Below are 16,114 nucleotides of genomic sequence, written 5' to 3'. Positions count from 1 at the left end.
AAATAAACAAATAACCCAATTCTAAAAATATTCATAAATCAAAGCACACATGACTTTTGAAGTGCATAAAATAAACTCCTATGAAGAAATGTTAAGGTTGAGTCTCAACTCAAATTTAGTTGAAAAACCCAAAATTATGCTTAAAATGTTGTAAATTTAAAGGATAATTTCGGCTTTTTTAGGGGAAAAAGGATAGCAGGCCAAAAACAGCTCTGCTCCGCTATTTAGCCTAAAGTGGCCACTATAATATTCTGCACCGCTAAGGCTCTTCCCGTAGCGGCCGGTCTCTGCTCCGCTATAGCGGGATAACGCCGGTATTGGCCGCTAGTGACTACTCGGTACTTCCTCTGGTCTTATTTATAATAGAAAAATTACTTTTTATATTCATCCATTAATCAATGTATCTGGTTTACCATATACATTGATGGCCGAATGAATTTGTCTCTTATAACTGACTGCAGGGAGTATTATTCTTGTCCTTGGGAGCCCCTAGAATTGCAGGAACTCATTCCCTTGAATTAATTTCTAACCATACCACTATATGTGAAACTATTTCTTTAAATTGCAGAGAAATATGGGAAATAACGTCATAGAAGCAAGAAAATTAATAGCAGTAAACTGAATATTAACCGAAACCTGATGCAGCGTGGAAGCTTGTGACAGGGAGTTTCACGATCGGGGATGTTTGCAAAGAGCGGCGCTTCCGTGGTGGTTACGACGGAAGTTCGACGCGAGGAATACGACAAATTTTTTTTTTTTAAAAGACAAGATATCAATAAAAGGGAGAACTAAGGGTTCTCCAACCCGCTTACAAGAGATGAAAACGGGAAGCCCCGCCAAAAAGAAAAAATTACTAACCAATTACATTACGAGAGATAGTACAACGGATTCATACAAAACTCGTATAGAGAATAATTGGATTGAGTAATTTCTCCACAAAAGGACCATCTCCAAGCCAACAACTTGATGTTCCAAACAATGTTGTTTACACTCCACGCCTCTTTGCGAAAACAAGCGGCATTTCTAACCAACCAAATGCACCAAATTGTGGCAAACCAAATAATGTCCAACTTCCTATCCAACACCAATTTACTATGAAAAAATAAGTGCCAATCCATAAAATTTGAGAAGCACTCTTCAACCGAAAAAGCCCCTTTACCCACCCAAAAAGCTATCTCTTTCCAAATATTTTTCACCACCAAACAACCAAAAAATAAATGATCCCTATTCTCCTTACATACACCACAATAAACACACTTTAAATCATCCACGGACAAAGACATCCCTCTCAATTCCAAAAGATCCTTCATGGGAAGCCTATTGTGGAAAAGACGCCAACCAAACGCCTTTATTTTGCAAGGAACTTCCATACCCCACACTAAATAAAAGGCAACCATGTGCTTAGGATGAGGACCAAAAGGAATACAAGACTTTTCATATATCTCATAGCAAGATGATACCGAAAAAATCCCCTCCGAATTGCTATTCCACACCACCGTATCCTTACCAACCGTCCACCCCTTGAAATTATCCAAGCGACTCATCAAAGACAACCTAAGCCCACTAAGATAAGGATCCACCATCACGGAATCGGGAAGTCCTAAATTCCCCCATTTCCAATCGTCCTCCACCCACCCTCCCATGGCCGCCACCGAAACATTTTTAAGACGGGAGGCTAAAAATAAATCCGGATACACCTCTTTCAAAACCGAATCATCCAACCATTTTGAATACCAAAATGGTGTATTATAACCATCACGGATAATAAAATTGCAACTACCAACAAAAGGATCTTTCAAGCCAAGAGAAGAATAAGATGAAGAAGAGTTAATATTTAAAATATCTTTCCACCAAAAGGAAAAAAGAGGCGAAAATACCTTACTATCCACGCCATACACCAAAGAAGAAATATCGCCATACCGAGCTTTCAAAACTTTGTACCACAACGAGCTTTGTCCTTGAAGAATCCGCCACCTCCATTTATTAAGAAGAGCCATATTAAAAAGATACAAGTTCTTCACCCCTAAACCTCCATATCTCTTTGGTAACGTGACATCCCCCCATTTTATCCAATGGATGCTTTTTTTATCTTCACTACCGCCCCAAAGGAACCTACTTTGAACACTAGTGAACAATCTCACCACTTTCTTCGGCATCTTGTAAAAGGACATAGTAAATATACAAAGCGAACTTAGCACCGATTTGAGAAGAGTAATCCTTCCTCCCAAATTCAAAAACCGGTTCGGCCAACCTTCCAAGCGATTCCTCATTTTAACCAAAAGAGGTTTCCAAGTGGCCTCCTTTCTTGGATTACAACCAATAGGAATACCCAAGAAATAAAAGTTACTCTCCTCCACCTTACAAGATAGAAAATTGGAAGCCGCCTCCAAAAAATGCACACTAACATTAATGCCAATTAATTTACTTTTATTATAATTAATACCAAGGCCCGACACTAATTCAAAAGCCCGAAGAACCGCTCGGACCGCCCACAAATGTTTCCAACTTCCTTCCCCCACCATAAGCGTGTCATCCGCAAATTGGAGAATATCCACTTTACAATTATCATTGAAGGAATAACTTTGGAATTCACCCAAAAGCATGGATTTCTTTACAAGAGCCGTAAGCCCTTCCGCTACTAAAACAAAAAGAAAAGGAGAAAGAGGATCACCTTGACGTAATCCTTTATGAACCTTGAACTCTTTAGTTGGACTTCCGTTGACTAGAACCGACATATTGCTAGAGAACACCAACAACTCCATCCACTTCTTCCACTTTTCTCCAAACCCCATCCTATTGAACAAGTACCTCAAAAAATTCCATCCCACCTTGTCGTATGCTTTTTCAAAGTCCACCTTGAAAAGGACACAACTACGACCTTCTTTCCTCGCATGATCCACCACTTCGTTAGCCACAATAACACCATCCAATAATTGTCTACCGGGAACAAAAGCATTTTGAGAAGGAGAAATAATTGAGTTAAGCACCACTTTTAATCTACCCGCCAAAAGTTTTGAAACCGCCTTGTATAAACATCCCACCAAGCAAATGGGTCTATAATCATTCAACCCCACCGGGTTATTAACCTTAGGAATTAGAGTTAAGAAGGAAGATGTAATCCCTCTAGCAATCGGACCTCCTTGAAAGAAGCAATTGAAAAAACTTATAACATCCTCTTTAATAAAGTGCCAACATTTCTTTAGGAAAAGAAATGAGAATCCGTCGGGACCCGGACTCTTCGACCCTCCACACTCCCACACCGCCTTCTTAATCTACCCTTCAAAGAACGGTTTCTCTAGATCCTCCGCTTCTTCTCTACTAATGGAGTTGAAGTGAATACCGTCCAAAGTAGGACGATGCCTCTCCGAATCGGCAAACTTCTCCTCAAAATGAGAAAACACTTCTTCCCTAATTTCTTCCACCGATTCCATCACACCTCTTGTGGAATTAATCGGACCTAAATGATTTTGTCTTCTCCTTTGTCTCATCACTTTATGAAAAAAAGCACTATTAGAATCACCATCTTTTAGCCACAAAAGTTTAGATCTTTGCAAAAGCATGTTCTCCTTAATCCTTAGGTTTCTCCAAAATCTACCCGTCGCCTCCTTTCTAAGGACCAAGTCATCATCAAATGTGGAAGAAGATAAAAGATCGAAATCTAACCTCTCATCCACGGTATTGATGTCGTGAACTCCTTCCTCAATCTCAAGGTCAATCTTCCCGAACACATCCTTGTTCCACTTCTTGATTTTGTCTTTGATAAGTCTAAGCTTCTCCTTTAAAATAAAATCGCCTCGACCATGAACCACCAAGTTTTTCCACTCCTTTTCCACAAAAGGCAAGAAAGAAGCATTAGAGAACCATTCATTGTTGAATTTGAACGGTTTAGGTCCCCAATTATTTTTATCCGTCATAATCCAAACCGGGCAATGATCCGAAATATCCCTATCTCCAATCATTTTGCCAACCACATCCCACCTATTCACCACCGTACTAGATAAGAGAAATCTATCAATACGGCTCTTCGATCTACCATCACCGCTAAACCACGTAAACTTTTTTCCTTTACACGGAACATCCATCAAATTGCTTGAATGAATAAAATCGGCAAACAAATCATCTTCTTTGCAACAAACCCTATCCACCCTACCTTTTCTCTCCCTACTATTCTTGATCGAGTTGAAATCGCCTCCCATAATCCACTCTCCATCATTGAATTTCAACTTCAAATCAAGCAAGTCGGCCCACATCCTCTTCTTCTTCACAATGTCACAAGATGAGTAAATATTCACAACATAGTAATCATTATCTTTCCACCTCACCTTAACCCCCAAAAAACCATCTCTTCTAAAGCTCGAAAGGACCTCCAAGTTATCTTTTCTCCACAACGTGATTAACCCCCCCGATCTTCCCACCGAATTGGTGGATGAAAAACCAATCTCCGGATGACACCAAAAACCGTGAGCAACCTCCTCCTTCATGTTAGTCAACTTAGTTTCTTGAATAAGAAAAATGTCCGCGTTACCTTTCTTGATAATAGTATTCACTCTCCTTCTTTTGAGCGCACTTGCTCCCCCTCTAATGTTAAATGATCCAATAATCATTTCACATTATCTAAAAGCTCCTTCCTTCCTTCTCCTTCAATGACACATACTTGATTACCTTTCACCAACTTGTTTCCCCCGGCATCCACCACTCCCATAGCTACGATAGCCGCCCACAATCTATCTTCCACATCCCTCTTCAAGAATTCCCATTGTCTTCCATTATTTCTTCGGATGTCCGAATCTTCTGATTGATTCCCATATGAATAATTCTCCTTCATCTCTAACACCTTCCCTTTTATTCTCCTTCCACTATTTTTCCTGTTTTTAATTCTCCCTATGCTACTGTGGCCCTCCTCCCTTGAATTTAAGTTTATCAATTTTAACTTCTTTCCTTCAGCTTTGAACAGTTTCCCATCAACATTTCTTTGACTCTCAACCGGACCTCCTACCGTGAAAAGGTGCTGGGAGTTCCCCACCGCTACACCAAGGCCCTTGTTATGCATCCTGTTAACATCAATACTCTCCTCGGCTGTACCACTGCCTCCTGTGCGTCCTTCCTTTTTCTCAACAGAACCACAATTAAAAGAGTCTCTAACAATAGTATCGGCCCCACTATTACTACTCGGTTCAGCCACTACGGTAATATCTACCCCATTGTTCCTCTCATTCCTTCCGGTGCAGCCTTCTCTATAACTACCAGAATAGCCCCCAGCCTTGGATTTTCGAACATTGGAAATAAATGAATCGAACATACCTCCATCAGCGTCATTGAGCTGCAAAACGGGCCCTCCCTGTACTTCACCAGTCATACTCCCAACACTGTGAGCAACCTTCTCATTAGACGGTTCCTCGACCGAAAACTGTTTAATGCTATCCGATGATTCCTCTGCACTATCATCTGCTTCTGGGACAGATACTCCATCCTGCCAAACAAAGTCAGAATCGGAAGATTCTCCTTCTGAGGATACGGCCTCCGGTTTGCGCTCCACATTACGGTACCATCCTGCAGCGTCTTCCCTAATATAAAGCTTCCAACAAACACCATCTATGGTGACAGAGATACAATCGGGAATCACCAACGCTATAGGAATATTCACCATGATCCTAGCCACATCCAATACCTCCCCTTTAGCTGTAGATTCATCCACACATATAAACCTCCCCCAAGACTGAGCCAAAGCCACGAAAAATTCTGAGCACCACGCATGCGCCGGTAAACCATAAATTCTGATCCACGCATCTCTCGAAGGGTCAATCTTGTCTGCCTCCCACTTTTCAATATGCGTAAACCATGTCGTCCACCATGTTTCACCCTCCTTGATTAACTCATTGATAAAACCTTCCTCTCTTTCTTCAAGTAAGCAGCTGTTACCACCTAAAGGTGTGACCTTGATCGCAAATACGCCCTCCATTTCCATGTGAGTCTGCACGTTGAAAGCAGAACCCGGTATACAAACCTTCCCCACAAAAGCTTTTTTGAGTCTGCTCCTTAAATCACTGTTAGATTGGAAATTAAGAACAGCTTTGTCTTCCACTTTACCCGTCTGCCCCTTTTCTGCGCCTCGAACCACTTCTGCGTAAGAAGAAGGACCAGCCTCTTTCCGTAACATAAATACCCCTGTTCTACCAAGCACATTTCCTCTTCCATCGAACCTTTTAACCGTCTGCTTACTCTCACTCCTTTTCTTCCACTCATCCCTACTGAATCTGGGCAGATTGACATGAAGTTTCTTGCCCTCAATTAGGATATTATCCAATCGAACTGCTAAAATTCTACCGTCTTCTACGTCAGAGAACCTTGCAAAGCCAAAGCGTTTACCAAACTTATTCCTCCTCGGAGAAATCGCGACCTCTACCACATTACCTGAGCATCCAAAAAGTTCGAACAAATTCTTTGCAGAGTAGTCTTCTGGGAATGCAGAGACATACATCGAAGTAATGGAACCACTTTCGTCCTTCCGATTCCTTCCGCCAAACGGGAAAGTATCCCATCTCCCTACCAATCGATTCGCATAAGAAACAGTAGACCAACCTCCCTTCTGCATAGAGAGCAAACCAGGAAAACCAAAAGAACCAGCAACACAGAAGAAACGAAACACAGACCGACAATACTCAACCAACCGAAAGACGGGGATGGACCCAACTCGTGAAACCGTCAGACACACACGACCACCTCGATAAGGTCCCTGACCCTAAGGCCAGGAATTTAAACCGAAATCAAGGAGAAGATGTATCTCAACAGTTCAGAGATGTCCCACACCCATTCTTACCACAGAGGAGAAGTGAGCGAAGCCGTCGTGCCGCCTGAGAATGTGATATCGCGGATTGGGAAACCCTAAATCCCCAAATCGCCAGAACGTTCCCTACGACAAATAAATAAACTGAGTAATGTTACAGATTTTTATAATAATCAGAAATTACTTTGAGGTTGTGTTTCCTTGATGATAAAAATTATTTTTTTAAAAGTTAAATACCCTAATTTAATATTTTTCTTTGGAATAATTTTAAAATGTATCCACGGTAAAAAAAAAAGTTTTACACTGTTATAATAACTTATCATCAATTTTTTTTAAATTTATTTGACTAATTTTAATTTTTTATAAAAAATAAAATATATTATAAAAGAAAAATACAATTCCCAAAAATTTCCAAAATTTTAATTTATATGGCATTTAATTTTAATTTTGTTTTAATATATTACATGTTAGTATTTGTTTACCCCTGTAACAGTTAGGGTTACCATTCCCAAAAATTTCCCAAATTCAGCCCACATTGCGCCCGGGTGAACGAGGACGGCGACGACAATTTCAGTTACAGACAAAGAAGTAGTGGACAGTTACGGTTGCAGACGAAGATGAAGTCGACGACATTGGAGCTTTCAATGTCTGAGGTAAGTGATTTCGACCTTTCTTCTCTTCCACTGTGTGAACTATTTTCCGTTTTGGTATGACATTGATTTGTAAATCGATTTTCATACGACATTGAACTTTAATGTTATCTGAACCTTTATTCATAGGATAGGTAATATTTTAATGTTAGTTTTCACCATGGGGATGGATTTATAATGGTCAATCAAAACAATATTATTTATAAATGGGGTGTTGACACAAATGTTTCTAGGAAACAATATTATTTATAGATGGGGTGTTGATACAAATGTTTCTAGGAAACACATTTATAACTGCACAATGGAAAGCATTCACAAGTTAGTCAATAGGTGAAGGTACAAGGAAGGAACTTATAGACTGTGGATTAAAATTTTGGAAATATATGAGGATTTCTTTCAAATTAGAAAGGTTGATGATGCATACGATTTCCCTGCATATGCTTGTTCAAATCAAATTGATAAAGATATCTTTAAGCAACATGATGTTGAGAACATTGGACTTAGAGTAAGGGTTCCAAAGTGTGTTAATCGAGTGTCAAATATGGAAGGATTAGAAGATGAGGTGGTTGAAGGGTTAGATGATAGGGAGGATGACACAACTACTACTCTTGTAGATGGATTTGATGGAGTTGATGTAATTGTATCTATAAATGCATAGGAGAGAGTTGTTGGAATGTAAGGTAGGCACAACAAGAAAATTAATGGAGACAATTATTATAGTGTTGAATTGGACAGTTCAGATTCAGATGAATCTGGTGATGGTGAAAGGCCCGAGTTTGAGAGGTTTAGGAAAGAGCGTCTCAATAAGGACTACAAATTTAAGTGGGGTATGAAATTTAATTCTCTTGTTCATTTCAGAGAGGAAATTCATGAGTTGTTAGTGTTAAATGGTTAGGAAATTACATTTGTGAAAAATGAAAGTTATAGGGCAAGGGTATAATGCAAGGCTAAATGTGGTTTTTTAGTCTAATGCTCTAAAGTGGGCCACAAGCACATATATTCTATAAAAACACTAGTGGATACCCACACTTGTGCTTGGGTTTTTAATAATATATTTGCAAGCTCAAAAAGGGTGGTCAAGGCTATAGTCAAGAGAATGCAAACATTTGAAACAGTTAGAATCTGTGATATTATGCAAGATATCAAACAATCTTAGTAGGTATAAGTGTTGCTAGAGCATCGAAATAACGCTACCCTTGATACAACCAAGGTTTGGCTCATTTTACTTTTGTTTCGATGGTTGTAAGAAGGGTTTAATAAATGGATGTAGACCATTTGTTGAGATTGATGGCTGTCACCTGAAGACCAAATATAGAGGACAACTACTAATTGCTATGGATAGGTATGGATCCCTATGATCAATATTTCTCCTTGGCATTTGGTGTTGTTGAAACTAAGACAAAGGAGAGTTGGAGGTAGTTTCTATATTTATTGATGGAAAATATTGGACAAGAAAAAAGATATGTGTTTATCTCTGATTAACATAAGGTATGGCATTAACATCATCTGTGGTAGACACAAGTCAGACACAAGCAAAGAAAAAGAAGGGGAAAAATTGTTATGAAGATGAGAAGAATGCATAGTGAAAGAGTTAAGTTGAGGTGATTTCAAAATCCAATTCCAGGCCAAGGTTCAACTATATATTGACCAACTAATAACATTGACATAACTTGAAGAAAGAACGACTACTCATGGACATGATTATAAGCTTGGAGTGTAAACCAGGTCTCAAGTCTTGGAAGAAGAAGATATGACAGCTTATGTAGTAATGATGCACATTATGTGTCACTTTTAATGTTGTGCTTGTAGCATGTTTTACTTTTTGTGCCATCTTGTTATGCTTGTACTGTTGACAAGTTTAAGTGTCATTCTGTATCAAAATTATGCACTTCATGTGCCATTTTGTATTAAAATTATGTATTATGTGTGCCATTTTGTATCAAACTTATGCACTTTATGTGCTACTTGGTAATTAACTATGCACTATGTCATTTTGATTCTCAATTGTGCACCATAGCAGTTATGTAAATAATTTTTAAATAAATTGCAATATTAGACAAAAAATTTCTCAACCCCAACTTTTCCATTAGATACAATGTAACACCCTTCTAATACCCCGCATAAATAATAAACAATAATCAGAGTAAACATGAAAAGGGCATTACAACTTCCATATAATTCAAACAACAATACTCATGTCATGCCATAAAGGAGAACGTCAACCAAATTTATTCAGATTCATCATGTTAACACAGCGGAATTATCTTTAACATCTGAATAACAAACAGCCAAGTCACATACTTAAGCATCAACATACAAATCCATCCAAAATAAAAAGTTCAACAAATAATTCTAAACGACGCCCCCAGTGTTACACGACCAGAGCATGACACGGACCCAACTGACTCTAACAACTACTTGACGAGCTAATTCTCACCAAGTACGAGAGCTACTCCTCAATCTGAAAAATAACAACAGTAAGGGTGAGTCTCATTCACATTTAACTAATGTTATAAGATATAAATAATAAAATATCATTTCACATGCCATTCACCCAATTACAGTTATGATCAGATTCAAATCATAGAATCAGAAAGCAAACAACCAAATTAACACATATTATAACATTAGACAATCTTCCATTCATGTTACAATAGCAAAACAACCTAATGCAATGCAACTACATGCATGTGGTACCAAAAATCTGGGATATAACCCAACTCACCGATCCACCATCGTCAAGGATACGGTAACACCCACTCACTAATTCCTCACAATGGGAATTAGCTACCACTGATCCACCATCGTCAAGGACCAGCCACATAATGATTATGAATGCATGCATCAACCATAACATGCTCATCACCCACATACATCGATTAATGTCATAATCATCAATAAGACACATATTTTATACCAACAATAAATGTACAATAAACACCAGTTACAACCACAACATTATACAGGTAACATTCATTAGTGTACCTACAAACATATCCTACCACAAACAAATAAGCTCGGTGTTTTAAAAATAGTTCGAGTCACAACTCAAAACACCATGTGATTATATAAATTATCTGATTAGCTTCACTGTGCTCGAAACGGCACCAAAATCCGGTTTACGGTTTAAAAGTTACACCTCTTTAAAACTTTTCAAATGGACAGTCGCAACAACTAACAGCACGCGGCGCCACACACGGTTCGCGGCGCGGAACAAATAGGGACTACGCCTTCGCGGCGCAAACAAAAGTTCGCGGCGCGGAACGAATAAAAACTACGCCTTCGCGGCGCGGTCATATGTTCGCGGCGCGTACTGAACACAACAAAACTTCCTGGCCCTCTGCCAAGCAGTTCGCGGCGCCAACTCCTGGACGCGGCGCGAACTGGCGAATTCCAGCGCTCCGAATAGCAGAAAACAGCCTGCGATTTTGTCCCTCTTTCACCGAATCACCACCAAACAAGTCTCAATCCGACCAGATTTCGCATACAGTGAAATAACACATATTATAGCACATTTATAATACATTCAACCATCCAATTATCACCAATACATGATCAATATAGTCATTAGGCATCAATCCTCCTAAAACCTAACATCTCTACAACCTAAGCACAACCCAATTGGTACGGATAACATGATCAATTCTATCATACTATCTATAATCCAATAATAGAAGATAAATGGAAGAGTCCCCCCTTACCTGAAGGTTGATTCTTCGTTCTTCCTCGGTTGCACTTCTCCGTTCCTCTTCTCTTTTCACGTTCAGACTTCTGTTCCCAATACTGTAACCTTCTCTATTCCCCCACTCCTTCTATTTTATTAAGAATAAAATAAAATTATTTTAATTAGTAATAGGGCCTACCAATGCACCCCCCTTCCTTACTAACCACAACTCAAGCCCAATTGCTTAATTCCTCATAATTCAATTAATTTAATTAAATTAAATTATGAAAATAAATGGAGTGTTATATACAACATATTGATTACATTAACTTACTAACTATTGAAAACACATCCATGAAAACAACAGTACATTAGCTTAATAACTATTGAAAACAACATCCATGACAACAAAAGCAATCTTCAGCCTATAACTTATGTTCTTCTCCAATACCAGCTTTTTCTCCATCTTTTCAATCTTCATTGAACTGGTTTGTGCACCATACTTCTTGTCAACTTAATTACTAACTTTCTTGACAATGTCCATCACATATTCCCTCAGATAAACCTTTGTCATTTCATATTCACAACATTTTGTGGGAATCAGTTGACTCCTTTGAACCTCACAAACCTCAGCATCCCACATGAAATACTCAAAGCCACTCTGCAAATATGTTTAACACAAATTTAAGAGTTAATGTCAATATAAATATGAGGAGAAACATGAACAAACACTTACCACAAAATTTTAACATTTCCAATTTTTTTTACTAGGGTTATCAATGGTGTTTGATACACCAAATCTTCATTGGTTGATTACAGCCACATATTTGCAAGCTCTGTCAGTGGATCATGGCCATTCTTTCCTCTGCCAGTATGTCCGTCGTTTTCAATGGGGGACTTCTGTTAGAACAAGATTTGTTCTGATCAATATTCTTAGTTTTGATGATAACAATGTATATGAATTTTGTATGAGATAATGTGGTACTCTAATACTACGCAATTTCCATTTCAGTAATTACATAAAGAGTATGCACAAAATCAACGCAAGAAGCACCGACTCAGAAGGTTCAGCATGCAACATCAGAACATGGTCTGGCAAGACATCAGAAGATGGTCAAGCAGAATCAGAACATGGTCTATGGAAGCATCAGGAGAACTTGAGATCAGAAGCAGAAGCACTGAAGTTCTCATGGTATCACGCTAAGAAGCACTTCAAGGTCAGAAGACAAGAAGATGCTCTGCACCAAGTTGTTTGACTTTGATGATATTCAAACGTTGTTTACACAAACATCATATCATAAGCAAGTACAAGATGGCAGGCTACGCTGACTAACAAAAGGAACGTTAGAAGCTATTAAAGGCAACGTTAGTAGACACAGCGAAAGCAAGGCTCGAGGTAGTTGACAAAAGAGTGAAACATTAAATGCAATGTTGTACGGATTACGCAAAGCATTAAATGCTCCCAACGGTCATCTTCTCAAAAGCCTATATATTGAAGTTCTGATGAGAAGCTGAATACAACACTTGCGCAAATATACAGAAACACTGTCAAATTCAAAAAGCTCTCAAACTTCATCATCAACCTCACTACATTGTTGTTGTAATATATTAGTGAGATTAAGCTTAAACTTAAGAGAAAATCACAGTTGTGATAATAGATTTATAAGAAGCATTGTAACTCTTAAAAGAATTTGTTTACATTAATTTGTAAGAACTAGAGTGATCAGGTTGTTGATCAGAATACTCTAGAAAGTCTTAGAGGATATCTAAGCAGTTTGTTCCTAGAGTGATCAGGTTGTGATCAGTATACTCTAGAAGACTTAGAAGTTGTCTAAGTGGAAAACCATTGTAATCTTGTGTGATTAGTGGATTAAATCCTCAGGTGAGGTAAATCACTCCAAGGGGGTGGACTAGAGTAGTTTAGTTAACAACGAACCAGGATAAAAATCATTGTGCAAATTGTTTTTATCTTACAAGTTTTAAAGCTACACTTATTCAAACCCCCCCTTTCTAAGTGTTTTTCTATCCTTCAATTGGCATCAGAGCGCCGGTTCTAAGGTGCAAGCACTTAACCGTGTTTAGAAAAGATTCCGGAAGAGAAAAACGCTTCAGTTCAAGATGGCTGATGAAGATCCAACACCTACATCTACATCTGGCTCTGCTGAGCAACACAATGGAAATGGTAACAATGGTTATACTAGACCACCAGTATTTGATGGTGAAAACTTTGAATACTGGAAAGATAAACTTGAAAGTTACTTCCTTGGTCTAGATGGTGACTTATGGGATCTTCTGATGGATGGTTACAAATATCCAGTGAAAGCTACTGGTGTGAAGCTTACAAGACAAGAGATGAATGATGATCAAAAGAAGCTATTCAAAAATCATCATAAATGTAGGACTGGTTTGCTGAATGCTATCTCTCATGCTGAGTATGAGAAGATATCTAACAGGGAAACTGCCTATGATATATATGAGTCATTAAAAATGACCCATGAAGGAAATGCTCAAGTCAAGGAGACCAAAGCTCTTGCCCTAATCCAGAAATATGAAGCCTTCAAGATGGAGGATGATGAAAATATTGAGAAGATGTTCTCAAAATTTCAAACGCTAACTGTTGGATTAAGAGTGCTGGACAAAGGCTACACTAAGGCTGATCATGTAAAGAAGATCATCAGAAGCTTGCCCAGAAGATGGGGTCCAATGATGACTGCATTCAAGATAGCAAAGAATCTGAATGAAGTCTCTTTGGAAGAGCTAATCAGTGCCTTAAGAAGCCATGAGATAGAGCTGGATGCAAATGAACCTCAGAAGATAGGTAAGTCTATTGCATTAAAATCTAATTATAAAAAATGCACTAACAGTTTTCAGGCTGAAGAAGAAGATTCTAAAGAATCAGAATCAGAAGAAGAAGAAGATGAACTGTCCATGATCTCCAAAAGGGTTAACCAACTCTAGAAGAGCAAGCAAAGGAAGTTCAAGAACTTCAGAATTTCAAAGAAGCCTGAAAGAGGAGAATCTTCTGGAGGCAGAAGATCTGACAAGAAGAAGGTCATCTGCTATGAGTGCAATGAGCCTGGACACTTCAAGAATGAATGTCCAAAACTTCAGAAGAAGAATCCCAAGAAGAAGTTTCATAAGAAGAAGGGTCTTATGGCAACATGGGATGATTCTGAATCAGAATCAGAATCAATCTCTGAAGGCGAGCAAGCAAACCTTGCACTGATGGCCATAGTGGATGATGGATCAGAATCTACATCAGAATCAGATTCTGAAGAGGTATTTTCTGAACTATCTAGAGAAGAGTTAGTTTCGAGTTTAACTGAACTTCTGGAACTCAAGGCTCATCTTAGTATCAAATACAAAAAGCTGAAAAAGCTATTTGAATCTGAAACTAAGAAGCTGGAAGTGGAAAATTCTGAACTGAAGGAAAAAGTTTTAAAATTATCCAAAGACATTGGACCTCCTTCTAAATCAGAAAAATCCATTCCTAGCCTCAATCATATTCTGAAAGAATATGACTCGAGCTACGGAAAGTTTCTATCTAGAAGTATTGGCAGAAGTCACCTTGCTTCTATGATATATGGAGTTTCTGGAAACAAAAGGATTGGCGTTGGCTATGAGGATGATATCCCACGTAAATTTGAACCTGTAAATGATTTGAAATTCACATACAAGCCATTGTATGATCAGTTCAAATATGGCCACTCACATGATATTAGGCTCACTTCACATGCCAAAAGCTTTAACACTACACACACCATGAAGCATGTGACACGACCTAAAAGATATCATGCTGCCAAATCTAAAGAATATCATGATGTCCCTCTAGTTAATTATTATGCCAAACCCAAGTTCAATCAGAACTTGCGGAAAACTAACAAGAAAGGACCCAAGAAATTGTGGGTACCTAAGGAGAAGATAATTTATGTTGCAGATATCCTTGGCAGTAAAGAAGACAAAGCACAAAATGTCATGGTACCTGGACTCTGGGTGCTCGCGACACATGACGGGAAGAAGGTCTATGTTCCAAGACCTGGTGCTTAAGTCTGGTGGAGAAGTCAAGTTTGGAGGAGATCAGAAGGGCAAGATTATTGGCTCTGGAACCATAAGTATTGGTAACTCTCCTTCCATAACTAATGTACTTCTTGTAGAAGGATTAACGCATAACTTATTGTCCATAAGTCAATTAAGTGACAATGGTTATGATATAATCTTCAATCAAAAGTCTTGCAAGGCTGTAAGTCAGAAGGATGGCTCAATCCTATTTACAGGCAAGAGAAAGAACAACATTTATAAGATTAATCTTTTTGATCTTGAGAAGCAGAAGATGACTTGCTTTATTAATTTGAAAACTAAATTCAGTATCCACTTTCCTTGAACACATTCTTCCAGACAAGAGCCACTAATATATTTAGCTTCTTATTCTGGTGTGCATATTGTAATGACTTTTTTTTCTATTTGGTATTAGTCATTTGTTTGTAAGGTGATGGCTTTGATTTTTTTAAGTTGGAGTGCTACTTGGAATTCTCTATCTTATACCTTTTTAATATGAACGAGAATATAAATTTGCAGATTTCAATGTCTCTGAGATACAAGCTAAAGCTATTTTGAATATGAGCCTAAGAAAACTGCCCTTCTTGAGGTGCACTAGAATCATACCTTTCACTGGACTATAATGATTGTTGTTTTTATTTTATTGATATTTCTCTATTTATCCTTGTTAGGAGCATATTTGAACTATAAGCTTTGTGTTGTGCAAAGCGACAACTTTATGGCTGAAAATAAATCTTTGACTGAACAAATTTCTAAGTTAGAGGAACTGTCGTCAACCGGAAAAAATATTCTGGAGGTATAGTATCACTTTGAATCTTCAAAACTCACCGAATTAGCTTTGTAATGTTTTGGCTGGTCAGTCTAATTATTGAGTTCATAATAGGCCTATTTTTTAAGTGCATTACTAGTATTACCTAATTGTTGGTATGAATTTTTTTTGAAATTGTATTAATCATATCC

At 38.2% G+C, this 16,114-nt stretch overlaps 1 protein-coding gene across 2 annotated transcripts in view; it reads right to left on the bottom strand.

Annotated features, from left to right (window-relative positions):
* LOC131643791 (uncharacterized) overlaps nucleotides 1–16,114 on the bottom strand; it is a 53,482-nt gene that overhangs the window by 3,052 nt on the left and 34,316 nt on the right. Inside the window, exon 1 of one of the 2 annotated variants that reach the window (XM_058914113.1) lies at nucleotides 637–748. The exons of the other annotated variant lie outside the window; for it this stretch is intronic. The gene's annotated coding sequence lies outside the window, so the exon portion shown is untranslated. Of the gene's footprint in view, nucleotides 1–636; nucleotides 749–16,114 lie in introns of those variants that run through there. 2 annotated transcript variants of the gene reach the window in all.

The sequence above is a fragment of the Vicia villosa genome, linkage group LG1, assembly GCF_029867415.1.
Source record: "Vicia villosa cultivar HV-30 ecotype Madison, WI linkage group LG1, Vvil1.0, whole genome shotgun sequence".
Lineage (NCBI taxonomy): Eukaryota > Viridiplantae > Streptophyta > Magnoliopsida > Fabales > Fabaceae > Vicia > Vicia villosa.
The sequence above is the reverse complement of the archived record's forward strand: the minus strand, read 5'-3'. Positions and strand labels throughout refer to the sequence as shown.